This window comes from Mastomys coucha, unplaced genomic scaffold, assembly GCF_008632895.1.
Source record: "Mastomys coucha isolate ucsf_1 unplaced genomic scaffold, UCSF_Mcou_1 pScaffold12, whole genome shotgun sequence".
NCBI lineage: Eukaryota > Metazoa > Chordata > Mammalia > Rodentia > Muridae > Mastomys > Mastomys coucha.
In genome coordinates, this window is record NW_022196894.1 from 12,899,902 (window position 1) to 12,904,700 (window position 4,799).

The 4,799-nt window shown below is 41.4% G+C and overlaps 1 protein-coding gene and 1 pseudogene across 4 annotated transcripts in view; one reads left to right on the forward strand and one right to left on the reverse strand.

The window, feature by feature from the left end:
- The window catches only part of Spidr (scaffold protein involved in DNA repair), a 254,641-nt gene that overhangs the window by 179,538 nt on the left and 70,304 nt on the right, over positions 1-4,799 (reverse strand). The window lies entirely within an intron of this gene.
- On the forward strand, positions 2,775-3,491 carry LOC116086203 (annotated as a pseudogene).

Below are 4,799 nucleotides of genomic sequence, written 5' to 3' on the forward strand. Positions count from 1 at the left end.
GAGAAAGAGAAAGAGAGAGAGAGAGAGAGAGAGAGAGAGAGAGAGAGAGAGAGAGAGAGAGAGAGAGTCTGTCTTGTCTCCTGGGTTTAAATTTGAGCAGATAATCTCAGAATAGTAGAAGTGCAAACTTGTACAACTACTATAGAATTCATTGTCTACGTTCCTCAAAAAGATGGGAATCGATTTACTTCCAGGTCCAGCTATAACACTCTTGGGCATATATCCAAAGGACCCTTCATCCTATCTCAGAGATACCTGCTCAGTCATGTTTAGTTCAATCGTATTCATTGTTCCTCTATTCATAATAGCCAGAAATTGAAAACAACCTAGATGCCTCTCAAAAGAAAAAAGTGGATGAAGCAAATGTTGTACAGCAGTACAATGGAGTATCACTCAATCATTTAAAAAAAAAATGACATCATGAAATTTGCAGGCAAATAGATGGAGCTAAAAAAAAAATCATCATGAGGGAAGTATCTCAGAAAGATAAATGTGGTATGTGTTTGCTTATATGTAGATATTATCTGCAAAGTCAAGAATAACCCAGCTACAATCCACAGAACCACAGATGACAGTAGATATAGAGTAAGCAACTAAAGGGAGCAGATCTCTATGAAGGGAAACAGAATAGATAGCTATGGAGAGATGGGGGCAGAGGGTGGGTTGGAATGGGAGAATCAAGAGAAAAGAGAAAGGGGGATTATGGAAGGGAATGGAAGGAAAGATCTAAAATTAAAGGGTATTTGAGGGGTAGTATAGAAACATAATACAGAAGGATATTCCTAAAATATATGCATATATGAAGATGATCTAAATGAAATTGCCAAATAATGTGTGACACAGAGCTCCAACTAGTCATCTCTTGTCACCAAACTAAGCTTCCAATACCAGGATTGATTTTACATCTAATTAAGCTGTTCTCCATGGAATCCTCAAATAACCCAGGCCCCTGCCAAAACAACAGGTTGCTTTCCACAAATTGACAGCAAGGTCCCGTTGCTTAAGACAATGCCTATACAACATACTGAAAATGTAGGTGTCAAACTGGTGTCTACACAGAGCTCTTACACCTAAGTTACAATGTCTTTACTACAGGAATAAAATAATACTCTGCATACTCTAAAAAAAAGAAAAACATAAACACCAAGCCAGACACAAAACCTTTACCCAGAATGGTGCCCTGCCTGCAAGACATGCTAGGGCAATGGTAGCACATAGCTTGTGGGAGTAACTGACCAAAAGTTGACTTGATTTAAGATCCACTCCACAAGATAGAACTCATACTCAAAACAGCTTGGGTGACCAAGAACCAGAGACTAGACAGCCTAGGGACCTAGGGGAAAACCGAATAACACTGGTCTAAAAGACTGAAAGAACAGTAGTGATAAAATGACTTCTAATGATATTATGCCACACTCATAGATCAGTGCCTTATTCAATCATCATCACAGAAGTTTCCTCCTGCAGCAGTTGGTAACAAATATAAGAAACCCACAGCCCAACATTATACAGAGAGAATGCCTAATCCCTTGAATCCTTAAATGGAATATCTTCATCAAATCCCTCCTATCAGAGCTAAGGGAACACCACGGGGGAGAAAGCAGAAATCAGTTTTCTCCAAGGGAGTGACATTGGGTATATGTATCAACCACTCCTGGACAGACTTCATGTTCAAGAGTAGTTAACCAACATATAATGGACTCTTCAATTTTGTGTGTGTATGCTTTTATTTGGTTACAATTTGGTATTGTTTTTTGGTTTTGTTTTGCTTTGCTTTCTTTTTGGGTATGGTTTTACTTTGTATTCTTGGTTTGGAGAGGTTTTGTTGTTGTATTGTAGTTTGATTTGTTTCTTGAGAAAGAACTGAAAGTTGGGGGTAAAGGATCTAGAAGGACTTGGAGGAGGGGAAGAATATGATCAAATATATTTAAATTTAAAAATAATTAAAATGTTTTAAGTAAAAAAAGGGGGGAGGATATAGGTCAATGCCTGCTGTATGCTATAGCAGAATCTTTTAACAAAAAATATATGTATCTGTACTGGTTGGTTTTGTGTATCAACTTGACACAGGTTGGAGTTATCACAGAGAAGGAAGCTTCAGTTGGGGAAATGCCTCCATGAGATCCAGCTGTGGGGCATTTTCTCAATTGTCCCTTGTGGGTGGTGCCATCACTGGGCTGGAAGTCTTGGGTTCTATAAGAAAGCAGGCTGAGCAAGCCAGGAGAAGCAAGCCAGTAAGGAACATCCCTCCATGGCCTCTGCATCAACTCCTGCTTCCTGACCTGCCTGAGTTCCAGTCCTGACTTCCTTGGTGATCAACAGCAATATGGAAGTAAGCCAAATAAACCCTTTCCTCCCCAACTTGCTTCTTGGTCATGATGTTTGTGCAGGAATAGAAACCCTGACTAACACCGTATCCCAACTTTTTATAGGTTTTAGAAAATACAAATGTTCATGGCATGTTTGGGAATTTTAAAATCAGAAATCTACATTATAAACCTGTGGTGGGCACTGGCACAGCGCTCCCTCCGGGTGTGGGCTAGGAGGCAGTGGCCTAGGGCAGGAGCCCAGCCCAGCGGGAGCTAGAGGTGAGCCTCCCAGCCCCTCTGCTAGGAGTAGGCTGCTGGGAGGCTTTGGTTCCGGGACTGAAGGTGTGGCTGTGGTGGGGTCTGTTCAGTGCTCCCCTCGCTGATTTATGCTGTACTGGCCTGCACTGGGACTGCTGCAGGCTCTGGCTGTGTGTGGCCTCTGTCCCTACCACCTGCTCTGGCATAATGGTGTGGCTAGCCACCGCTCAGACTCCTTTGATTGTAGTCATCCTGGGTTTCCTCAGCTGCCTGGGTCTGACTAGCAGAAACATGGTGACCAGCACTATTCCCAGTGACAACCTTCCCATAAATAAACTGTGGGTTAAAATGGGAGCCCGCATCCACCAAAGGGCTAGGGCTGCCAGGCAGGCATTGGACTGTGAGAAGCCTCTGGACCCCGCTGTAGGGGTGGGGAAGCGCAGTCTGAGGTCCCTGCCATTTTGGATGTTCTGGACACAGCTGGGCAGGAGTTCAGTGCCATGCAGGAATGATACGTGCATGGGAGCAGTGGCGGGGGGTGTGGGGGGGAGGGTTGGCTTCTTCATCACCCACTCTGTCACTGACAAGGCCACCTTCGAGCATGTGGATCACTTCCACTAGCTCATTCTGAGTGTCAAGGACAGGGAGTCATTCCCAATGATCCTTCTGGCCAACAAGGTGGATTTGATACACCCAAGGAAAATCACCAGGGACCAAGGAAAATAAATGGTGACCAAATACAATATCCCATATATAGAAATCAGTGCCAAGAACCTGCCTCTCAGTGTGGACAAAACCTTCCATGACCTAGTTAGTGTAATTAGGCAACAGGTTCCAGAGAAAAACCAAAAAAAGAAAAAGAAGAAAAAATGGCGAGGAGACAAGGCCACTTACACTCACACACTGCAGTGTGTCATCTTGTGACAGCCTGAAGCCCTGGACATAGCAACCGTGAACTGCCAGCCCATTGCCTAACTGCACTGAGAACCATTTCTAACCTTGGCTCTAGACTGGGCACAGGAAGGAAATGATGGAGGACAGGCAGGAGAAAGCAGGGGCAGGATTTGCCGCCTCTCTCAGCAGACAGGGCTACAGCCTCCAAACCCTCCGTGTGTTGATTGAGCCCAGTTCCCAGTCTCTTGGTGGGCTTGTTTCTTTTAACTCCATAGGGCTGGTTTGCTGTGGAAGTGCTTACCCACACACAACACACCAGACAAGCCGTGAGCAAGCGTCCTCCCTCACCCCATCCCCAGTGTCTGAGCTCTTGTGTCTTTTGTAGATTTTTAAATTATTTGAGTAATGATTATTTTATTAAAGAGGTCTGTGCCTGTTGCCTGGCAAACCCCCAAGACTTTGGCAGACCTCTGATAAATGTCTGAAATAGGAAAAACAAACAAACAAACAAGACCCAAAAAACTGTAGCATGAATATTTAGAATTATATAGGCCAACAAATTAAACAATTTACATTATAAAAACTGAGATTGATAAGGAGAAAGAAAAATTGAAGAGAATTTAAGAAACAAATGGAAATGTTTAATATAACTAGACAACTCAGGAGAAAGCATTACAGGTAGAATAGGTCAAACACAGGACAGAATGTTAGCACTCAAAGAAAAGGTAAAACAATTAAACCACACAAGGGAAGAAAGTAAAGAAGGAAAAAAAAGAAATGCACAAGAAATGTAGGGCACCATGAAGAAAACAAATATTTACTTTATAGGCATAGGTATAAAAAAATCCTAGATGAATGGGATAGAGCAGGTCTTAAACAAAATCAACGAAGACAAGTTCACAAAGCTTAAACCAGATATGCCCATTCAGATGCAAGAAGCACATAAAACCTCAAATAGATTAAGATCAGAAAAGAAACTCCCTAAATCATATCATAGTTAAAACACTACATACACTAAGAGTATTAAAGTTTGCAAGAGGAAAGAAATACAAGTCCCAAATAAAGGAAAGTCCACCAGAACATCAGCTAATTTCTTTTTTTTTTTAACTTTTATTGCATTATGATGAAAAAAGTTACATGATTTCAATTTATCTGAATTTGTTAACATTTAAAAACATTTTAATTAAATAGAATTGAATCACATTCTTGTTTCCCTTTTGTACCACTGCTCCTCCCATAAACCCCCCTTCAATACCTACAATACCTTTTATGTCATATTCCTTAAAATTTATAAAATATTATAACAATAAAAATAAGTAATATAAAAGTTGTTTGATA